The following is a 25217-nucleotide window of genomic DNA, read 5'->3' as shown; positions in this document are numbered from 1 at the left end:
GCAAGGAAAGTGGGAAAGATGGGAGTGGGGTACTCTGCTCAAACATGTTTTAGACAAAAGTGGTTATGCGCCAAGGGCCTTCTGTGACTCAATTGCCTAACCGTTCCCTCCGGGAGAATAGCCAGTTCTTTCCCAAGGAAACAATCAGTGTTTACAGGTACTGAGTTAAAAAATGGTGCTTAGTCTTCCATGGAGAAGGACTAGTTCTCCCCAGGAGACAGTACACCTATATTTTATTTTTACAGTAAAGGGTCATGGCCCTGGCATAAACAAGGAGGATTCTCAATATTTCTTTAACATATCACTCCCCCATCCCACTTATAACATTCTTTAGATTGACAAATTTATTAACACATTCATAACTTTCAGAAACAGCTTTTTCTCTACTGGCAAATACATTTACTTTTGTTGTTGTTAATTCTTAGTGATTACTGTATTCCTTGAGTGTGCTCAAAAGCAAGCTGTCTAGTCATTATGTTACAGGGTGCAGCCAAGAGGGGGGACCCCAAATGGGCATTTGAAATGGGGTCCAGAACTCAAGGTGTCCAGGAGATTTTAAGGTGTCTTCACCCCTTCCCCCACAGGTGTGAGTTGGGGGAAGGGGCACACAGAGCAAGAACACGCAGGGCAGCTTTGCAGCTAATCCATGGCATGGTCATTTAACATACCTATAGCCTTTGGCTGGTCACTTAGGTATGCTAAATAGCTATGGCCATGCTCAAGGCCAGGGGGATGGAAAAGGACCTCCCCCTTACCCCAAGATGTGACTGGGGGGCAGGTCCCCCAAATTACAGCGCCTGCGTGGGAGCTAGGAGAAGATTGGCTCCAGGACATGGGGTGACACCTGCCCAGACCCACGATGGTGACCAGAAAAGCTGGAGAAGACAGCAGATTGAGGGCAAGTGTGCCCAAGCGTAGGAGGAGTCGGAAATGGGGCTGCAGAGGAAGACTGGCACGGGGATTTAAAACCCAGATGCAGCAGCCACTGAGGGAGAGGGAACCACGCGGCCTTGACAGAGTAGAGACTTCCGCAGCCCTGAGAGAGAGAACCATGCAGTTTTGGCTGAGTGGGGACTCCCGTGACCCTGGGAGAGAGGATCACGTGCCTTTGCCAGAGTGGGGTTCCCCCACAGCTTTAGAAGGGGGAACCACTACCTGGTTTTAGCAGAGATCCCGGCGACTCATCTGAGGGTGCCGGGAACTCAGGGAGGTCTCCCAGTCAAGATGGAGTACTAACTGGGAAGAACCAGAGGACTGCCTGAGCCATGGACTCTATTTCCTTTCCTGAGATACGGTACTCTGGACTGGGCAAAGGGGGAAGGAAGGAAGGACTATGTCTGTTTGTGGGTGTTTTAAGGGACTTTAGGATTTTTGATAAAGACATTAGGTCACTACTTTAAGTTTGTATAGCATTAAATAAACATTTCCTTTTCTTTTCACGAATCTCTGGCATTGAGAGACGTCTTTCCTCGGGCGGTGGACATGACGGACCTGGGGGCTTTCAATAATAGTATATCGTCCCAGGCCCCCCCTTGTTTGTTCTGTAACAATTATCTAGTGCCCTTGACAACTTTAAAGAGGCTGGAGAAGAGGGAAGGAGGATACTAATCTTGGCACAGCTTGTTCCGAGGACCAAAGCAGTCCCTGGGCCTCCAGAAGGAGGAATTCACAGTGGTTAAAAGACACATTTTCCTGTTGTTTTTCTTCCTGTGCTTTATGCTGTCTAAGGGAAGTGATATCTTTTTCCTTCTTTAAACAATCAATTTAAATTCTTTCTGAGTAGAATCCTTATGATGTAACAATATGAGAGATCTTATTCCATATACCAGAGGTTTAGCAAAATATTTTGAGACTGAGCCATTCAGAAACAAAAACAAAATTCAAGCAAACCAGTATTTTTAAATTAAATCCTCTAAAGGAGGAAGTGAGACACTAGCCTTAGAATCTTATCTCACACTACCTGGTGTTATTTCAACTTCTGCCCAACTTTTTCCTAAATGACTAAATCTAAAGATCTCTTCTCGTGGAGACATTCCACAGCCCTAAAAAACTGTTGAACTAGCTTAAAACATTGCTCCTCTTCCCCAGAGAGCCTGGTCCCCATGGTTGAGGATTCACAGAAACCTTCAAAGAAACTCTTTAACAAATAAAAGAATCTTTTCCTGAAATTCCTCCCACCACAAGCAAGGTGATTACAAAAATAGTCTCAATTTTGTTTTTTCTCCACCTGCACCTTTAAATCCTTATGCAGGGGGTCAGAGGTAAAGGCAAAATCGAAGGGGCTGCAAGAGATGGCTTAAAAGAAAGAATTTGCTGAGATGCTTGTAAATTGTCCTGTAACTAGTTGATGTTTTTAAAACTGATTAAGCCCTGGCTGGCGTAGCTTAGTGAATTGAGCGCGGGCTGCGAATCAAAGCATCACAGGTTCAATTCCCAGTCTGGGCACATGCCTGGGTTGCAGGCCAGGTCCCCAGTGGGGGCCACATGAGAGGCAACCACACATTAATGTTTCTCTCTCTCTCTTTCTCCCTCCCTTCCCCTCTCTAAAAGTAAATAAATAAAGTGGTTTAAAAAATAAAGCTGATTAAAGGGAAAGTCTTTGCTCTCTCCCCCAAGCCAAGACCTATTTGGGGGTTGTGCCACTGGGATGGGCTTGTGAGTGTTTTTACAGTGTGCCTCTTGTTATGTGGACTTTTGCTTGTGGCTGGTGGGAAACCTAGTGTTCTGTCCCTGTCCACATCCCAGCTTATCTGCTCATGTGTATCTTGTAGCAGCAAGGGCCCTCATGGCTCTTAACTGCTCAACCCATGCCCACGAGATTGTGGCAAATACTTGGGAGAAAGAGAGCAAGGCTCCTGCTTACTAAAAAGGGTGCAGATGTAAAGTGGTCACAAGAGAGGGCGATGTAGGAACAAAACCCTTTTCCTCTGAAATCCTACACACCCTACAACCTAACTGAAAAGCACTCGTCATCGCCCTACCTGGGCTAATGTGTGCATACCCCAACCAAGTTGGTGTGTTGTCCACAACTGTGGCTCACAGCCCTAAGTCCCTGTTTCTGGGCTCCAACTGATGTGGACACTGGCCAGAAGTGTCCATGGCATTGTGGATGAGACGAGACAAATTCATGTGGACTACTGAGTCTTGTGGAGGAAAAGGGACAGCACAGGCACTCTCTCAAGGGGAGAGCACCCCAACCCTTGCCTTGACAAGCTTTTATGGCTTTTCTGGGCACATTGCATTGAGGATGGTCCTCATTTACTATGCACAGGTTCGCTTCAGGTGGTTACCTTTTACAGAAAACAGTGGAGAGGATGTTGCTAATTACATCAAAAAAGAATAATATTTGCAAATATAAAGGGAAAAGTGGTTGAACTGGTTACACTCATCCATGGAAGGTTTAGCATAGATTTGAGGAAGTTACTTTAAAGATATGTAGTAAACGTTTGCTACCTCAATTCAGGGTGAGGGAGTTTTAGCAAAAACCAAGTCTCAAAGCAGCCTAGGTACAATGAAGGCCTGATTCCCCACAGGAGAGCCTACACATGGGTGTGGGTCCTGTGTACTGGACTTCATTTTCCACTGGCCTTTCAAGTGGGAGCTGGGCCCACACCACACAGAATGGTTTTCTATAAGGTACAATCTCTTAAAGTTCTGGAGAATTAGATAGAATACCTGAGGGTCTTCTTTGTAATTTAGAAAAGAGTCATTTTGTAATAGAATAAACTTGGTTGCCCTCTTGGAGGTTTATGGGGCCAGAAACTAGTTTTTTATTAAGACACTTCCTTTGCCCCATACCTGAAGGCTTACAGGAAAATGGGGGTCTCTGTAGATGGAAAACACAGAAGTGGAAATGTACTCACGCCACCAGGGTCGAGCAGTGGGTCTGGGGTTGTCAGGATTACAGGCAATTGCTCAAGAATGCTGTACTGGTTCCTTCCCAACAGTTCTTTGCAGCCTGGACACTCAGTAGGACCATGAATTGTGCAAACGGTGTCCAGGGAACACAAAACCTCTGAATTAAACAAAGAAAAAGAAACAGAAGTAGATTTTTACAATCCTTTAAGTCTTTTAGATTTCTGTCGGTCAACACTCACTAGGATTTGTTTCTCCAGAGACATTTGGTAGGTCAGTGGGATCCTGGAAGATGCCCTGTGGCCCACTAGGAAAGCTCCTGAGGCAAGCAAAGAGAAATGCCTCTAGATTGCAAAGGAGTATCTTTGTGGGGTTTTTTTTTTCCTTCTCTTTAAGATCACCACAGTCAAGATGGGAACCACATCTTCCATCCCTTCCAAATCACCATTGGATTGCATTCTTAGCAATTGGGATAAATTTGACCCTAAAAATTTAAAAAGAAAGAGATTAGTTTTCTTTCATCACACTGTTTGGCCCCAGTATAAATTAGGGGACAGAGAGATATGGCCTGAAAATGGGAGCAGGAATTATAATACTGTCCTACAGTTAGATCTATTCTGCTGGAGGGAAGGCAAATGGTCTGAAATTCCTTATGTGCAGGTATTTATGGCTATGAACCAAGATCCCTTGTTTTGCTCCAGCCCCACCCTGACAGAACCTATGGGCCCAAGTGCTGATCAATTAGAAGATACTCTCCTTAGTTCCCTGTCTCTCAAGGGAGATTAAGGGGAACCCAGAGTTCTGGAGTCCCTTCCCCTACCTTAGAGGGAGCAACCTCTCCACCACCTTAAGCTATGGACAACCTAAAGCTACAAGCTGAGGAAAAACACAGCCCTGCAGGACATACTAGGAGTGGTGCTTCTTATCTCCCTGCCACTCCTACCCTTGAGGGAGGTAGCAAGTGCTGAAGGTGCTATAAGGGTCCAAGTGCCCTTCTCTATAACTGATTTACAACAATGTAAAGACAGGCTAGGGAGTTTTTCAGAGGACCCTTCATGTTTCACTAGTAATTTCCAGACTCTTGCTTTAGCTTTTAGTATGTCATGGAGAAATTTGTACATAATTCTGACTACCTGCTGTTTCCCAGATGAGCAACAGTGGATCTGTGAGGAGGCCCATAAACATGTAGACCAGCTGCATACTCTGAACTCCTAGTCTCTGTAAGCCAAGCACGCATGTATGTTGGGGATTGGGCAGCAAGCCATGTGGGTGTGACACCATTTTGTGTAAAATGGAGGATGAGCCACATGAGTGCTCTACCATGAAGGACAGGTCATGAATGGATGCTACCACCTTAGATGATCCTGCGAGTTCTACCATCTTGGAACTGGGCAAGGTGGTGGGCTAAGGGTTCTCTTCATATTATGAGCTGTGTGTTGCTGCTGTGTGGGCACTGCACCAGTCAGGTTCTCTGTGCAACTCATTCTGATAGGATGGCTCTGGTTCTGAAGGTCATGAACTGGGGTCCAAGGGTGGCCATCTGATTTATAGGGTTTGCAAAGTCTAAGCCTCAAAAAGCTGGGGGATGTCTCTGTGAATCTAGAGACTTTTAGTGGAAGGTATTTAAAGTGCTAGGGACTTCTAGCTGCTAGATACTAAGTTTAAGTATTAAGTTTAAGTATAGTCTTTCCCAGTGTGGGAAAGGAATGGTGATTAAAAATGAATTATGGTTAAATCTATCTGGGGAAAAAAGGGTTATAGAAGGTCTGCGAATATTGCAGAACTATGGGAAGCTGTAAAGATAAATGGAAATGTGAAAGTTTTGGAAAGAAAGTATGTGGTGTTAGTAATGGAAGGTATAAGGCATGGAGATCCAATCTTGGTGGATATCTGAAGGAAAAGGATTTTCCTTCATGCTTTGTATTTTTCTCCCTACCTGATTCCTCCAGAATCTGGCATTCTGAAGGAGTGATGACATAAGATTTCTTTGCATAAATCCAATAATACCAGTAATTAATGGTGGTTTTGTTAACAAAGATTTTGACTGAAATTTCATGCCTGAAGGCAGTATGTCTGGGTTCTGGTTGTCATCAGAAAGCCCTGAGGAAGAGGGATTGACTTGTGAAGCTAGTGAAAGCCCACAAAGAAGAGTCTGGTACCTTGGTTGGTTGTGTGGTTCATGGCAGTCTTTCCAGGGAAGGACAAAGGTGTTTTCCTGAAAGATGGCTGAAAAGGAACCTGCAGGCACAATGGAAGCCTCAAGGATTTGAGTGAAACAACTGGTACAGGAGAAGCCAGATGGCAGATGTGTGGCTCTCCCTCTGTGCAGCAAGTGGCGAACTGAAAAGTCAGTCTAAAGATTCCCTGTGTGAGTTCCAGCAATGTGGACTTAAAGATCATAGGTGGTACAGGCTGCTCTTAGTGTGTTTATGCAAATGAACAGGCAAAATTAAAAGCTGTACTCAATGTAGTCCCTGTAATGAAAATGAGGGTGAGGGAGGGTAACCCTCATGGAGGGTTAGCAACTGGGGAGTGGGAGGGGGGCAGGGAAGGTACAGAGAATAAGTAGCATAGATGGTAGGTAGAAAATAGACAGGGGGAAGGCAAGAATAGTATGGGAAATATAGAATCTAAAGAACTTATGACACATGTACATGAACTAGAGGGGAATGTGGATGCAGGGTGGAGGGGAATGAAGGGGGAAAATGGGACAACTGCAATATCATAATAAAATATATTTTAAAAAATGAGAGTGATCTTACTGAGAAAAAGCATGGTACAAAGAAAATCACAATGCTCAGTATTGGACATCAGAATGGTGCAGCTAACTGTCTTGAACGTTTATTTTCATTTGGAAGTTGAAACTGGGTTTGTAATGTCACAAAAGATGTTCAATTTACAGGCACAAAGGACCTGTTAAATTGCCACTGTTAAATGGCAATTTGCATCATGGCAATGGCATTTGTTTGATGTCATTGCATCAAAGGCCTTACAATTGGATGTCTTCCCAAAAGACAGTCTCACAGGCACAGAGGCTGGATTGGAGATTATTGAGAATAATCCCCGAGAACCTGGTTACCTATGCCCACCTGTGACCATATCTTTCTCTGAGAAAGGAAGAGATGAAGACTGTTGCTGAAAACAGGAGGAGTGATTGAACTTCTGCATAAAGAGAAGTTAAAGCCTAGATTTTTTTGAGTTTTGGACCAACTACAAAAATTAAAATGTGCCCAGAGGCTGAACATGGGGAAATTAGAAAATATAACATAAATGTTTCATAAAAATGAAATTATATATGGCTGGCCCTCAATATACACTTGTTTTGCATCTGTGAATTCAACCAACAATGATTCAAATATATTTGGAAAAAAAAAGTTACATTGTTGCTGACATGTGTTATGTGTTATGTCAGAGCTACAGTGGTTGTGTTTGTACTGAGCATGTACAGTTCTTTTTCTTATCATTATTTCCTAAACAATATAGTCTAACAACTAGCTACACAGGATTTACATTGTATTAGGCATTATAAATAATCTAGAGATGATTTAAAGTATATGGGAGAATTTGCATGTATGTAAATACTACACAATTTTATATAAGGGACTTGAACATCCTCAGATTTTGGTATCCCCATGTAAAAGTGGGGGTGTCCTGGAACCAATCCCTATAGATACCGAGGAATACCTGTACTGTCCTTTGGTAAAGCATAATGTGGACACAAAAAGTTCTATGAAAAGTAACCACACAGGGTGATGTGATTATATTTTCAACTGAGCAGCTCATGGTCAGCAGTCATGCCCTAGGCCTGTAACTTCTTTAGTGAAAGGTTTTAAGCCCATCCTGTCCACTGTTCTTCTGAATCTAGGTTAACACACCTTTAAAATACTAAAAGCAATACCCCCTGAGAAGGTATTAACCTTAAAGAGAACACATAACCTTATTAACTAACCTGTAATCCAATTCCCTCACTGCTTTCTCCCACCTTCATATAACCTTCCTTATTTCAAATGAATAAAAGAAACTGCAAAATCATTATTCTCAGGAGCACTTGAGATTTTTCTCCCTGGTATATGTCATCCATTTGCTCAAATAAACTCTTATAAAAATTATCCACAGGTTTGGATATTTCTTATATCAGCAAAAACATACAAAATAATTATAAGAACTAAAAAGATTATTGGCAAAATAATTGACATCTAAAGTATATTTTAGATAATTATAAAATATCAAAACATCTATTATTTAGTCAATAATCTTTGCTTTAAAGTTCTGGCTCCAAACAATACTTAATTTTTTTACATTTTATAAAAGATCCCACATACATACAGAAATACTACAAATTAACAAGAAAAAATAAAAACCAAGGAATTTTTTTAAAATGTGTTCAAAATTTAAAGATACTTTTTTTTAGAGAGGGAAAGGAGGGAGAAAGAGAGAGAGAGAGAGAAAAACATCAATGTGTGGTTGCTGGGGGCCATGGAGTGCAACCCAGGCATGTGTCCTGACTGGGAATCGAACCTGCGACACTTTGGTTCACAGCCCGTGCTCAATCCACTGAGCTAAGGCAGCCAGGGCTGTAAAGATACTTTTAATTATTTTATTTTTTTTTATTTTTTATTTTTTTTAATTATTGTTGTTCAATGACAGTTGTATGCGTTTACTCCCTACCACTCCCCCCACCCCAGCCAAACCCTCCTCCTTCTCTTGCTTCCACACCCCCCTTGGTTTTGTCCATGTGTCCTTTATAGTTGTTCCTGACAACCCTTACCCTCTTCCCCCATTACCCCCTCTCACCTTCCCTGTGGTTACTGTCAGATTGTTCTTAATTTCAATGTCTCTGGTTATATTTTGCTAGCTTTTTTCTTTTGTTGATTAGGGTCCAGTTAAAGGTGAGATCATATGGTATTTGTCCCTCAATGCCTGGCTTATTTCACTTAGCATAATGCTCTCCAGTTCCACCCATGCTGTTGCAAAGGGTAGGAGCTCCTTCTTTCTCTCTGCTGCATAGTATTCCATTGTGTAAATGTACCATAGTTTTTTTTTAATCTATTCATTTACTGATGGGCACTTGGGTTGCTTCCAACACTTGATTATTATAAATTGTGTTGCTATGAACATTGGAGTGCATGGGCTCTTTTGGATTGGTGTTTCAGGGTTCTTAGGATGTAATCCTAGCAGTGGAATTGCTGGGTCAAAAGGCAGATCCATTTTTAATTTTCTGAGGAAATTCCATACTGTTTTCCACAATGGCTGCACCAGTCTGCATTCCCACCAACAGTGCACTAGGGCTCCCTTTCTCCACATCCTCTCCAAAACTTGTTTGTTGATTTATGATGGCCATTCTGACTGGTGTGAAGTGGTATCTCATTGTGGTTTTAATTTGCATCTCTCTGACAGCTAGTGATGCTGAGCATCTGTTCATGTGTCTCTGGGCCCTCTGTATGTCTTCCTTAGAGAAGTGTCTATTCAAGACTTTTGCCCATTTATTAATTGGGTTGTTTGTTTCCTGGAGTCATGTGAATTCTATATATTTTTTGGAGATTAAACCCTTGTCCGAGTTATCATTGGAAAATACATTTTCCCAAATAGTTGGTTCTCTTTTCACTTTAATGCTGTTCTCTTTAGCCATGCAGAAGTTTTTAATTTGATGAGGTCCCATTTGTTTATTCTTTCCTTTGTGTCCCCTTGTGTTAGGGGACATTATCAGTGAGGATATTGCTGTGTGGAATGTCTGAGATTTTCCTGCTGATGTTTTCCTCTAGACTCTTATGGTGTCATAACTTATACTTAAGTCTTTTATCTACTTTGATTTTGCTTTTGTTTATGGTGTAAGTTGGTGATCAAGTTTCATTTTTTGCATGTAGCTGTCCATATCTCCCACACCATTTGTTGAAGAAGTTTTTTGCTCCATTTTATGCTACTGCCACCTTTCTCAAATATTAATTGACCATAGAGACTTGGGTTTATTTCTGTGCTCTCTATTCTGTTCCATTGGTCTATGTGTCTGTTCTTATGCCATTACCAGGCTGTTTTGATTACAGTGGCCTTATAATACAGCTTGATATCAGGTATTGTGATTCCTCCCTCCTACTTTGTTCTTTCTCAAAATTGCTGCATCTATTCAGGGTCATTCATGGTTCCACATAAATTTTTGAAATTTTTTTTCAATAACTGTGAAATATGTCATGGCTACTTTAATAGAGGTTGTGTTGAATGTATAAACTGCTTGGGGTAGTATGGACATTTTGATGATGTTAATTCTTCCAATCCGTGAGCATGGTACATGCTTCCATTTGTTTGTGTCATCAGTGTTCCATCAGTGTTGTGCAGTTTCCGAGTACAGGTCTTTTACATCTTTGGTTAGGTTTATTGCTAGGTACTTTATTTCTCTTGTTGCTATATCAAATGGGATGTTTTTCCTGATTTCTGTTTCTGATTTTTCATCATTGGTATACAAAAAATGCCTTTTACTTTTGAATATTGACGTTGTATTCACTGTTTTGCCAAATTCACTTATTAGGCCAAGTAGTTTTTGGTGGAGACTATAGGATATTCTATGTATACTATCATGTCATCTGCAAATAATGACAGTTTTGCTTCCTCCTTTCCAATTTGAATGCCTTTTATTTCTTTTTCTTGTCTGATTGCTCTGGCTATGACTTCCAATACTATGTTGAATAGAGGTGGTGAAAACAAGTATCCTTGTCTTGTTCCTGATCTTAGTGGGAAAGCTCTAAGTTTTTCCCATTGAGTACTATGTTGACTGTAGGTCTCCAATATATGACCTTTATTAGGTTGAGGAATGTTCCACCTGTTCCCACTTTGCTAAGTGTTTTAATCATAAATGGGTGCCATACCTTATGAAATGCTTTTTCTGCATCTATTGATATGATGATGGGATTTTTGTCTTTCATTTTGTTTATGTGATGTATTTCATTTATTGATTTGCGAATATTGTACCATCCTTGCATCCCTGGGATGAATCTCACTTGATTATGGTGTATGATCTTTTTAACATATTGCTGGATGCATTTTGCCAATTATCTGTTGACGATTTTAGTGTCTATGTTCTTCAGCGATATTGGCCTGAAGTTTTCTTTCTTTGTTATGTCTTTGTCTGCTTTTAGGATTAGAATGATGTTGGCTTCAAAAAGAGAGTTTGGGAGTCTTCCATTTTCTTGGACTTCTTGGAATAATCTGGGAAGAATAGGGGTTAGCTCATCCTTAAATGCTTTTAAAATTCTCCTGTGTAACTGTCCTGTCCAGGGCTTTTATGTGTTGGGAGTTTTTTTGATTACTGCTTCAATTTCATCAGCTGTTATTGGTCTGTTCAGGTTTTCTTCTTCTTCATTCAGTTTTGGAAGATTATACTTAAACATATACTTTTAAAAAGAAAATAATGTGTCAATATGCACATAAAATGGTGCTCAATCTCATTAGTCATCAGGGAAATGCCAGTTAAGACAACAAATCTATGAGAATGGCTAAAATAGAAAAGATTCACAATAAAAAATGTTGGCAAAGATCCTGAACTGGAACTCTCAAACATTTCTGGTACTAGTAAAAAATAGTACACCTAAAGGGATAGGTTAGTAGTTTCTTATAGAGTTAAACCACATGAGTAGTAATTTCACTTCTAAGTAGTTATAAAGAGAAATAAAGACATAAATCCACAGAAGCACTTGTACAAGAAAACTCACAGTAATCTTAGTCATAATAGCCCCAAAGCAAAAACAACGCACATATCCACCAAAAGAAAAATATGAATAAACAATTTATGATGTTTCATAACAATGCAATACTACTCAATGATACAAAAGAACAAAATAAGAATACAAGGTTCTCAAAGACACTAGCAGCCAAACTTTTAAACTCCTGATAGGATACTCCTCTCTAGGGAATCTACTTGAAGAGGAAGTATCTAAACTAAAGGTTTTCCAAGAAACAGCCCATTGTAATCATACTAGAATAATGGTCAGAGTCAAGAATCCCATCCATGCACTCAGGACTTTCTAAGCAGCTTTTTACTTAGTCCCCCACTGTTCATTATGAGCAAGCAGCCATAGATTGTCCAGCAGTTAAGAAAAGCATCTAACATTGAAAATAGGCCTAAGCAAATCAAAAGTGGAAGAAATAAGTTAGCTTAAAGAAATATTTTATATGAAAAATGAAGCTTTCCCAAAACTATCAGTAATGCTCTCAAAGAATATTGCATCGATAACACAAGAAAAGGATTCTACCAGGAAAAGGAAATTCTTGGGGAAAGTGGAGGAAAAGAAAAGGGAGAAAGACACTGATATGCAGACGCAGGCATGCAGCACACCTGTGCACAGAAAGGAGGCAGAGAAGGGAAGAGGGGGAAAGTAAATGAAGGAGTAAGAATGGATGTCTTAGGGTCAACACTGTAAAGCAGAAGCTCACAGAGCAAGCAGTCCACATGCCTATGTGAGTAGGTAGCTAGAGGGCTCCAAGCACAATCTCTCTCCCCAAAATGATGAAACTGATTATTACCTACCATTTAAATCTGACTAATAGGAATTCAAAAAAACCTAAAAGCATTACTATGATAAACTATTGTTAAAATATCACCAAAAACTTACTTTATGATTTTATCACAAGAAAACTCAGAGGGATATAAGTAAAATTTAAGAAGTAACTCTGAGCAAATACTATATTTAAAAAAAAAACAGTTAAAACATACAACAATGTGGCAACATTTAAGAAGAATTACTAAAAAATAAAAAATAATGTAAAAGATGAGAAGAGTGTTCAGAGTTGAAGCTTTCTTGATTGCTCAGAAAGACACTGCAGAGTTCTGATTAACTTTAGACTTCTTTAATCTACTGTACAGTAAAAGCATAAAGAAGAATGATAACCTCCAATCCCATGGGGGGAAAAATGAGAACATAGAAAATCAATCAACTGGGCAAAAGAGAGAAAATAGACAAAAAAGAAGCAAAGAAAAAGAATGGAAAGTAGAATACACAAAATAAGTTTAACTACATTGAATTCAAATGCTGTCATTTCAATAAAATTTTAAAATGTATAACAATATTATGGACAATAGCCCATAGTATAATTTATGGACAGATACACATGTGGTATAGATATAGAAATATGAACAAGATGCAGACTAAATTTGGCACAGTGATCACCCTCTGTAGAAATAGGAAGGAGGATAGTTTGTCAATGGTATTTCAACTCTACCTACATATATTTTCTATTTTAAGAAATCTCTTAAATAAATGCAGCAAAATTCTAATATCATTGACAAAGATATAGGAGCTATTATGTTCATCTGTTATTTTCTGAACCGTTTCATAATTTTAAAGATATTAACAGAACAGCAATAGTAAAATACATGATATTCTCATTACTACAAAAATGCAAAGTTCTGAACTGTTTTTCAGAAAACTATTTTAAAATGATTAGTTTACAAATGCATGACTCTCATTTAAGTTCCCAAAATACTGAAAATATTAGTCTTATAAGCTATTCAAAGTCAAGACCCATTCAAATCCAAATGCCTGAATTATTTTTAGAATTCCTTAAAATAAGAAACTATCATGATCTTTGATAACGCCAACACTTTACAGGTAAAATTCTGTCTTCAAAGAGCAACTTCCATTATGGTGAATTGAAACAAGACTTCACCTATCACAGTAACAAAAAAAAAATACTTTTTTCTTCCCCACATATAAAACTGAGTTTTTTCACCAAAGGCCATCTAGGAATATTTGGTGGTATGGGAATAGTACCTGTTAAGTCCTTTGCTAAAATCAAAATGGTTCCTGAGATGGTCGCTAACAAATTTCACATAATCAGGGTATATTTGTACATGAATGTCATTGAACCTGATAAAATTAAAAGGCCCAGTGGTCTTTAAAGTCAGAGAAATAGATATGCATATAATCTGCACTCAACTTATATTTATTTCTCTAATTGAAACAAAAGACAATTTATGTAAAATTATTCAAAGTGGAGCCAGACTATTTTAACAAACTTTTTTATATACTACATAAGTGCTTTGCAACCTCTATATTAAACTAGGACATTCTCTTGTGAGAACTATGCATGCTTTTTAAATTTAAATTTTTCTTTTTTTATTTATTGATTTTAGAGGGGGGGGGAGGAGAGGACACAGAAAGAGAGAGAACATCAATTTGTTGTTCCACTTATCAACACGTTCATTGGTTGATTCTTATATGTACCCTGACCAAAGATTGTACCTGCAACCTTGGTATATCAGGATGATGTTCTAATCAACTGAGCTACCCAACCAGGGCTTTAAATTTTATTTTTCAATTAGAGTTTACATTCAATACTATTTTGCATTAGTTTCAGGTGTACAAATAGCAGACAATTGCAAAAGTGAGTCACAACCTAAAATATACTGAAAATATTTTGAGGAAACTACCATCCTGCTAATTATTAATTAAACAGCTACTATGTACTAGAAACCATGGCAGGCATTGGAGATACACAAATAGGCCAGGCAAGGATCCAACGAGATCTGATCAGATCACTGGGTAGAAGTAGGGAGGGGCCATAGGAGGGGCTATGGTAAACACCCTAAGACAGGATTGGCTGAAAAGCTGAATGCCTCCAGAGCACATGGAATTATGGCCTAGAAGATTTGAAATAAAAGAAGGGCTCTTGGGCTCCCAAACAGGGGGCTGTGGCTCTTGGGCTCTCTCTTCCTTGAGGATGCCTGGATGATCATGCTTCAGCTGCTTTCATTTCCCAAATGAATGTATTTTGGATGGAAAGGAACTCTGGGTGCAGCCTAGGATTGGGCTGGCCTGGAAGACTGTGGCAGGTTTATTCTTTGGGCGGTCTACAGGGAATGAGCTCTGAGGCAGAAACCTGCCATTCTTCCAAATTCATGTAGCTTTTGTATCTTATGTTGTTTTAGTTTGTAAACTAACCCTATAGAAATAAGATAATTAAATCTAACAGGGAATGATAGGAGAACTTAGGTGTTAAAGAGTTTAGCCTTAATTGTTAGGCTTAAGTGACTAATGTGTGTGGAAAACTGTTATTTCACAATTGAGTAGCTTTTGAATAAAGACTCCTTTCCTTTATCACCAAACCTTTGCCTCCAGTATTTTGCCTAGAAGGTGGCAGTGGCTAGCAGGACCCCAAGTGCTGTTCAGTAACAACACAAATGTATAAATGAACAACAATAATATACCACTCATCTGTAACACTCAGATACAACCACTGCAAGAATTAAACAACCACAAATAATGCCCTTTGCTAATTTAGTCAACAGAAGCATATCATTTTAAAAGTAATTACCTTTAATTTAAATTCAAGCTGGAATAAAACTGAGAGCTCCAAATGACTATCAGTATAATAGAGCTCTAAAATTAGGTCAAAGACATGCTCTGACATTGCTGATAGTTTCCCAAGCATCAGAACCTGATTTTAAAACTTTTCGAGAAAAAGTGTTGTTCATAGAAACACCATAGATAAAAATAAATTTTCTAAAATCTTAATTATTGTTTAATTAAATTTATTATTATTTTATAAAAAGTCAAACTAGGCATTTTAAAATACTTGATAACAGTAGGTGGGAAACCACTGTGGGCTACATGAAAAGAAAACACATAGAATTTATCTTGTACACAATAAAAAATAGGTAATTTGTGGTACTGACTCATCAATTAGCATATTGATAAACACCCTACTACCAAACACAGTTTTCTCTATTACCATACTTACTATATTTTTTTCCTGTATCACAGTTACTTGTGCACATCTTAATTTTTTTACTAGATAAATTTCTTAAGGGATCACATTTTATTCATCTTATCATGTATGGGAAACAACCACATCGAAAATAAAGCTTTAGGGACTTCTGGCCAAGATGGATGCATAGGTAGACACACTGTGACTCCTCGCACAACCAAGAAAGACAACAACAATTTAGAAACAGAATAACAACCAAAACTGACAGAAAATTGATCTGAATGGAAGTTGGACAACCAAGAAGTTAAAATAGACACGTTCATCCAGACTGGTAGGAGGGGCAGAGTGGGGCAGCTGGGCGAGGGTCATGGTGCGGAGAGCAGAGAGCTTTGGAAACGGGCATGTAAGGCATCTGGGGTGTGCAAGACCACAGCATGTGGACCCTCAGCATGCAAGCGGCAGCTGGCAGACCCCAGCCGAGGGGAAGCAAATGGCAGACCCACCATGGCGGTAATTGTGAAGCAAGGCACTGCGGGCAACCCAGGATCACAGCGCCGGGAAATAGAGGCTTGGGACACTGATTGAAAACACCTGTGGAGGTTGAGGCTCAGAGAGAGACTCCCAGCCTCACAGGAGAGGTCCTTGGAAAGCCACACAGGGTGCACAAGCCCACCCACATGGGAATTGGCAGCAGAGGCGCCCAGTTTGCTCAGGGGAAGCAGCAGAAGGGACTGAGGTCCCACTGAAAGCAGAGAAAGCGCTATTCCTCCCTCTTGGACCCTATCCCCACATAAACATTACAACCCAGTGATGGGTGCCCTGCCCTGGTGAACACCTAAGGCTCAGCCCCTCATATGTAACAGGTGTAACCAGATCAAAGGGGGGAAAAAGATGGCTCAAACAGAATTGAAAATCTCACAATTAGTTTTTTTAAGCGACCAAGAGGTAGCCAACCTAACAGATGCACAGTTCAAAGCACTGGTGATCAGGATGCTCACAGAATTGGTTGATTTTGGTCGCAAATTAGATGAATAAATGAAGGCTACAATAAGTGAAATGAAGAAAATGCACAGGGAATCAATACTGGTGGAATAAAAGCTGGGTCTCACATCAATGGAGTGGACCAGAAGGAAGAAAAAAACCTACAACCAGAAAAGAATGAAGAAATAAGAAATCAAAAAAATGAGGAGAGGCTTAAGGAACCTCCAGGACATCTTTAAACAATCCAACATCCGAATTATAGGGGTACCAGAAGGGGAAGAGGAAGAGCAACAAGTGGAAAAGTTATTTGAACAAATAATAAAGGAGAACTTCCCCAAACTGGCAAAGGAAATAGACTTCCAGGATGTCCAGGAAGCTCAGAGAGTCCCAAAGAAGTTGGACCCAAGGAGGAACACACCAAGGCACATCATAATTATATTAGCCAAGGTAAAAATGAAGGAGAGAATCCTAGAAGCAGCAAGAGACAAGAAGACAGTTACCCACAAAGGAGTTCCCATCAAACTGTCAGCTGATTTCCCAGAAGAGACCTTACAGGCAAGAAAGGTCTGGAAAGAAGTATTCCAAGTCATGAAAGGCAAGCACCTACATCCCAGATTGCTCTATCCAGCAAAGCTCTCATTTAGAATGGAAGGGCAGATAAAGTGCTTCTCAGATAAGGTCAAGTTAAAGGAGTTCATCATCACCAAGCCCTTATTTTATGAAATGTTAAAGGGACTTATCTAAGAAAAAGAAGATAAAAAAAGTATTGTAAAATGACAGCAAATTCAGAGTTATTAACAATCATACCTAAAACAAAAAACAAAAAGAAACTAGCAAACCACTAGAACAGGAACAGAACCACAGAAATGGAGATCACCTGGAGGGTTATCAACAGGGGAGTGGGAGGAGGAGAGAGGGGGAAAAGATACAGAGAATAAGTAGCATAGATGGTAGGTAGAAAATAGACAGAGGGAAAGGCAAGAATAGTATGGGAAATGTACAAGCTAAAGAACTTATGACACATGGACATGAACTAAAGGGGGGATGTGGGTGGGAGAGGGTGTGCAGGGTGGAAGGGAATGAGGGGGGAAATGGGACAACTGTAATAGCATAATCAATATAATATATTAAAAATAAAAATAAAATCTAGGAAAAAATATTTTAAAAAGCTTTAAAACTTCAAAGTAGGAGCCAATCTATTTTTAAAATATGTAATTTTATATTTATAATGTAAAACAACCTCTTTCCAGTCATTTTTTATCTGTCATATTCTGATAAAAATCTAATAAACAATAAACAAGGTTCATAGCACTAAATTACAATTAAAAGCACACACAGACACAAGGAAAATCCAAATTTGAACAATTTTGTTTTCTCTAAGCAGCCATCTCTAACTAGTTTCCACATTCAGATCATAGTACTACTGAATCTGGTAGAGACACATGGCATAATGGTCAAGTTCCTTTCTGTTTAAAGTTTTCTAAAGATGCAAAATTAATCCATGGCACATACCACCTATTTTCAACAGTGTCCTCTGTCTCCTTGAAGAAGAAACTAAAGATTCTTTACACCACATAAGCTGTCTTGATCTCTTCTCTCTGTGACAGTTAACACACAACTTCATTTAATTACATTTTCTATATGATAAGTACAAAGTGAAGGACTTTACATTTCTATGTCTCTTTTTGCATACCTTTAACTTTAGGGTTGTTCTGACACAAAATTTCTTCGGTCTGTTAGCCTGTACAAAACTACCTAGCCATGCAGAGGAAAAAAGAACAAATTCTATTTTACTACTCTTTCTTTATTGGTTCTAAAAATAACCTATTTGTTCTCCTTTTTAAAAAATTTTGTGAGAAAATATTTTCATGACACCAAAGGTTAAATTCTCATTTAGGTTGAAAATAAAATGACTTTGTAGTTTCCATTCACATATTTTCTTAAGTAAATCTACTTTCCATTAACAAAAAACAATAACTCTTTTCAATATGGCCATCTTGGTGATCAAACTATCCTCTCCTGTCAATCTGGTAAGAGTTCATTTAAATATAAAAATTAAAGAAAAATAATTTCCCAGTTTTTCTTAACCAATTCCATCAAAAAAATTTATTTAACACATCCATAAAGGCAAGGACTTGTTCAGTCTTCTGATACAGTAGGTACCTGATACATATTTAGTAAATGAATAAATAGTATATAACAGGTACTATGACACAAATATAAAAAATCCATGCCCTATATGAGGGCTTACAATTCAGTGCAGGATACAGATACAGATTTGATTAAAGTATTTCCTTCCAAAAATTATTAATCTTTTATTTACAAATAGGTAACTAATGTTCACAATAAAAATCTAATTAATTTATTACAATTGCTTCCTGATGAAATGAGTCTGTATAAGTTAAAGGTCAATAATAAATTCTACCCTAAAGTAGACAATTTTAATACAAAAGTGTTTTTGTAATAAAAAGACTCTAGTTTCTGCATTCAGATAATAATGCTGCTGAAACTGGTAGAGACACATGGCATAATGGTCCTGTTCTTTTCTATTTACCATCTTCCAAATATGTACAAATTGACCCAGGCTGTATAGCACATATTCTCACCAGCATCCTGTCTCCTTGAAGAAAGAGCTAAGGATTCTTTACACCACATAATCTGCCCTGACTTTTTTCTCTGTTACAATTAACACACAAATTTACAGAAGAAACAACTGAGGCTAAATGAGATTAAGCAATTTAAACATTTACCTATATCAAGATGGACTTTTTCAGAATAACAAAATAATTTTTGTGCCATCTTCTAAAACTTCCAGTTAAAATGATCTGGTCAAAAATATTATGAATAAGATGTGACCTGTCTAGAGAATTTCTTGAATTGCTATTGTGTACTTTTTGTTTTTGATACTATTTTGTCTTCTTTACACACACACACACACACACACACACACACACTTAGTTACTGAGTTATCATTTTACAACAAATTCTATTTTAAAAAATAATCCATAATACTGCAGTTATTTCTTAAGTCCTATATATGTAAGAATCGCTATCTATGAACAAAAAAACTTGAATGTGTCTGCATAAGAATCAAAAAGACTGAAAAAGACACAAGTAAAAATGGAATAAAGGTGGGGTTATTATTACCTCAGTACCCTACCTCTATTTTTGATAAATTTCTACTAGGAAGATAAATGGATAATGGCTATTACATGCACAAGTTTAAAAAGGCTGAGAATGATTTTTGTAAGGAGTAGGGAAAAACTTAGACCATGAGAAAATAGGAACCTAGCTAGCTAGAGCCAGGAAATTACTAGGTTACTGAACAAACATCCTGCCTTCCCGCCTTGTACAAGAATGCTTGGTTTGAAATTCCCACGCGCAGTCTTTGTAAGCGAATTGCTAACTGCCACGTCTACTTCTGTATAACGCTTGCTTGCCCGCCTCTATATAAGGATGTAGTTGTAAGCGCTCGGCATGTCTCTCGTTTGCAGCCCCTTGTGGGTACCGTGTCTCTGGACACTCTGAGAGTTCGCCCCTGCACAGGTTAAACTTGGCCAATAAAGTAACATCCTTGATACCCTGAAAGTCTCCGACATTTGTTCTCGCGTTTGCTGGATGCAACAATTTTTAACACTGTACTCATTTTATCCCAATATAAAAAATTACATTTACTAGAAGTAATTTTACACATACAGATTTGAGGCAGAAAAATAAGATTTATAAGAGAATAAAGAAGAAAAACACCCCTGGCCAGTGTGGTTCAGTTTGTTGAAGCATTGTCCCTTACACCTAAAGGTTGTGGATTTGATCCACAGTCAGGGCACTTAGGGGAGGCAAACCTTTGATGTTTCTCTCTTACATTAATGTTTCTCTCTCTCCCCTCCCCTACTTCCTTTCTCTCTAGAACAATGAAAAAATGTTTTTGGGTGAAGATTTAAAAAATAAATAAAAAGAGAAGTCTTCCCTTGGTCCTTTTATCTTTCTTTTAACTATTATTGTAAGTACTTTCAAATGTACACAAATGTTGAGAGAATAGTACTTATATAATGTGCTGGGAACTGCCCTGCCTGGTTTCAGAAGCTGAAACCCCCTCAGGGCTAAGGCTGAGTGAGCAACTAAGGAGACAAAGCTTATCTCCCTGGCAAGGGCACCACTTCTGCTCCTTTTACTTCATCCATAACTGGCCCCCAATGCTTGATCAGTTAGCCAATGATGGGTAAGATTCCCCAAGGGGAAACAGCCTAAGACAGGCACAATCACTTGGAGGCCCCAGGGAAGGATTTGGGGGGCTACAGAAAAAGGTGGTGATGGACCCTCACCCTTCGGCTTTGACAAAGCCTGAGTCCTCATTCTGTCTGTGAGAAGTATCCTAATCTCTTGGCTGCCTTACTTCCCCTGCCTGACTTAAACCTGAAACAACAGAGGGTGGTGCAGTCCTGTGCTGGAAAGGGCCGGTTCCTAGGTTGATCAGGCCTAAGAAAGAATATGTAAAATCCTGTGAAAACCTGCTTTGTTAAGAATGCTCTCACCCTTGCTGGCATAGCTCAGTGGATTGAGCGCGGGCTGCGAACCAAAGTGTTGCAGGTTCGATTCCCAGTCAGGGTACATGCCTGGGTTGCAGGTCATGACCCCCAGCAACCGCACATTGATGTTTCTCTCTCTCTCTCTATCTCCCTTCCTTCCCTCTCTAAAAATAAATAAATAAAATCTTAAAAAAAAAAGAAAAATGTTAAAAAAAAGAGAATGCTCTCAATTAAATGATAATGGTCCAACCAGGAAATGAGTTTGTTTCCCAAAGTTGTATAGCCCCTTAGCTAACAGACCCTGACTCAGAATAAGCCCTCAGAGTTCTTTGTATGTTATCTATTGTTTGATCCCTACTGCCTGACAATGATTAATGAGCTTTACCTGTATTCTTGTGCAAAATGAATCCAATAAAAGCCCACTGAGGAAAAGGCTCTTGGCCCTTCTCCTTTGAGAGATTGGCCACCTTTCCTCCCCAAGCAGATCCTGCCTTGGTGGACTTATTCTCATCTGTGGTGGCCGGGGGGGCCCTGTGGGTAGAGCCCCCCCCCCCAGAATAATGAACCTAATCACTGAGCTTCAACAAATACCATCATTGTTTTGAACCTTTTTTCTTATATTATCCAAACCTAGAAAAAATATCAACATGGTAGAGTGTTATTTTTTAAATGTCATAAAAGCCATTAAAGATAGTTAATTGTTCCCCTAAAAAGCATCTAGCTTGGCAATGCTGATGTAAATGAATAACCACCAGGACGAACTCACCTAGTATATCCAACGGGCCACGAAGGTAGAATACTTAAGTCTGGGTCTACACATTTCAAGTGCCATTACATCAATAAAGAAAAAACACAGTCCTCTCAATCTAACCAATTTACTCTAGCCAATACCCAAGATTCACAAAACTTACAAGAATAGACATTTAGAATTTCCTGACAATCTTAAAACTACTAAGATAGATTACATAATTTGACACTCCAGCTTCTGAACCTCCCCCACCAAAACAGTTTATAAATCAAATACATTTTTCTCCAAATCATCAAATCTTTAGAATTATTTAAGGTACTGTTATCTAAAGTATGTTACTTTTCAAAGTGTTGGGTTGTCCAAAAAGTCCAAATGGTAAAAATAAAAGACACATTGTTTTCATTTTCATAAACTACTTTATTGATTTGGATATTCTGAGTATGTTGGCTACCTCCCTTTATTGGCTTCTAGTGGGTAGAGGCCAAGGGTGCTGCTAAACATCTTCCAATGTGTAACACAGCCCCACAGCAAAGAAGTATTTGTCCAAAATATAAACAGTACCAAGAAACACTGCAAACAACTTTAACATGTTCCATCAGTCACAGTACCTTCTCCATACACTGCACAAACCTTCTATTGCATTTCAGTTGCATTTTTACCTTTCTTGAAATAATAAAACATAATACACTGAAAATGTTGTATATTTTCATCCATCTTCAATATTAAAATGTCTGCACAAAAATTGACCAATTTTGATGTTATTTTTAAATGCACACTGATATGATGCCATCACAATACAATCTAACAAAATTATTTTGAATGAAGCTAAAGACAACTAAGCACTACTTGAGCCATTGTATGGGAAAAAGTAAACTAATATTTGGGCCAACCCAATACATGTTTTCGTGATGTATTTTATGTACTAAATTAATGTTTGTATACTACAAGAAAAATTCTTCTTCAATAAACTTCAGGAAAAGTAAATACATGAGTAATTATGAAAAGCTTTCTTTCCCACTTTTTTTAAGAAGACAGATTTACAACCTTTACATGTTTATAGCACAGAGGGCAGTGAAAGCGGAAAGTAAGTGGAGAGACAGAACTACTACACAATTCCAGAGGCCAGCATTAACACTGTGTTCTAGATTTGTTTCAGAAGATAATATGCAGATGGAATACAATGTGAATGGTGCCATATAAAGCTGTGCAACTCAGCAGAACTGTGGAGAGAAAAACTTACAATAAGTTTCTATCAGTGAACCCATCCCCTAAAATACATTTCTTCTGAACATAAATTCAAGACTGTCATTCAACATCTTAATTTCAGTCATATGTGGAATCTAATGAACAAACTGAACAAGCAAAATAGAGACAGACTCATAGAGAGCAGGCTGACACCTCTGGGGCAGGGTGCAGGCAGGTGGAGTGATTGAGCAAAAAAGAAATAAAAAGATAAAGAACTCAGGGACACAGACAACAGTGTGGTGATTGCAAGGGGTGGGGGAGTGGAGGTATGTGGGATAAATTGTGATAAAAAAATAATTCTTTTAAAAAATAAAAAAGGGCTTATTACATTGCAATTCTTCTCCTTTCTCAGAAAATGTAGATTTATATGGAATATACCCTAGGCAAAGCAAGTTAGGCAACTATCACCAAATTACTGCCATTCATACTTGTCTTCAATTTTTAGGTCTTGATATTAGTTCATATCTTCCTCTTGTGCAAATCCAGTTAACCTCCAAAAAGATGTGACATCTCTAAATAATGAAAGTTCCATTCAACATCTGTCATTCAACATCTTAATTTCAGTCATATGTGGAATCTAATGAACAAACTGAACAAGCGAAATAGAGACAGTCTCATAGAGAGCAGGCCGACACCTCTGGGGCAGGGTGCAGGCAGGTGGGAGAGACTGAGCCAAAAAAAAAATAAAAAGATAAAGAACTCATGGACACAGAAAACAGTGTGGTCTTTCCATATATACATATGTACATATGGAAAGATCCTTTTACTTTGGTAGACACGGAGCATGCAACAGTCCATGACTGTTAAAATGACTTAAGAGAAAGATCCAGGAGGCCTGACTTCTCCCTGTGGCGCACTTTCAGAGCAGGGTCCGGGCAATAGGTCCCAGTGGAACTGGAGTCAAGGCCAAGTCTTTAAGGTCAGACCAGTGGACTGAATTGGGGAGAAGGGCCCCACCCCAGTCACCCAGCTGCAACAGGGCTCATCTCTAGACACTGGCAGACACACGATGGTTCTCTAGAGGTCTGGGGAGCATGAAGAGGGGTCTGGGGTGGGGTGGGGGCAATGAGTAACAATGTTTTTTTAAGAAGCATCTACCAACATCACATTACTGAGTCTGATGTCCCCTTTAACCATCGCTCGGTACATTTTACAGCATAAATAAAGACTCAAGGAAAATATATCCATTGGTTCCTATGAGGTTGAAAGTGGTATGCTTGGCGGGGTGTGGAGGGGCGGGCAGGGTGCTTACCCACAGCAGGCGGGTGAGGAGCAGACAAGACAGGAGGCACCTATGGGGAATGTGAGTCTTCAGTGTCCTCGTGCATGTCTAGGCTGTCGGTCTGTGCGCCTTTGCAAGCAGCGGCGGGGGAGCCGAGTTCTGGCCCTCAAGGTCCAATTGCTCCTGGTCTCTTTTTGGCAGAATTCTTTATGTCCCATTGCTGATGTAGGTAGCACAAAATGAGGTTCGTTTTTACTGTCACTATGATCTGTTCGGATGGGAACTCCCGCGTGGGCAGGTAAATTGAGGAGCATCGCTTAGAGGCTTTAACGCAGTCAGCATGAAATCAACCAAAATGGCTGTTGTAGATGGGTAGTCCTTTCAAAAAATCTGCCATCTTCTGCTTCTTCCGTAGCTGCCTCAGCTACCTGCTCAGCCACCACCGCTACCACCACAGCCGCCTTCTTAGCCGCTGCCACACAGTTGAAAGTTCCAAATATTTTACCTAATTACATTTAAATCTATTTCTAACATTAGATAACAGTATATCTTGCTGTTAGATGATAATAAAATTATTATATGTTAATAAATTATAATTATATTTTAATTATTATAAAAATATAATTTTATTATTAAAATAAAAGCTGTTTTAGTTTCTAAGCAATTTGAAAGAAGCAAATGAACAAGCACTAACCTTCTAGAAATTCTAACCAAGAATAATTTTAAATAAGAAGGAGAAAGAAAATACATGCTTAATGACTAAAACAACATAAAATTTATAAGTATGTACTACTTCCCCAAATTTTGTTTCTTTTTAGCAGTCTATAAAATTTTGGTTAATTCTTTGGACAATCAATTATGATTAAGACTTACATTGATAATATATGGTTCAATAGGTTGAGCAGTACTCCTCAGCAAAGCCATTACCAAATTATATGTTTTTTGT

General features: G+C 38.9%; 1 pseudogene; it reads right to left on the bottom strand.

Annotated features, from left to right (window-relative positions):
• Nucleotides 1-24341: 24341 nt before the first annotated feature.
• Nucleotides 24342-24668, bottom strand: LOC123816311 (annotated as a pseudogene).
• Between the last annotated feature and the right edge of the window lie 549 nt (nt 24669-25217).

This window comes from Phyllostomus hastatus, unplaced genomic scaffold, assembly GCF_019186645.2.
Source record: "Phyllostomus hastatus isolate PE091 unplaced genomic scaffold, TTU_PhHast_1.1 phas_contig_2, whole genome shotgun sequence".
In the NCBI taxonomy this organism is placed as follows: domain Eukaryota; kingdom Metazoa; phylum Chordata; class Mammalia; order Chiroptera; family Phyllostomidae; genus Phyllostomus; species Phyllostomus hastatus.
The sequence above is the reverse complement of the archived record's forward strand: the minus strand, read 5'-3'. Positions and strand labels throughout refer to the sequence as shown.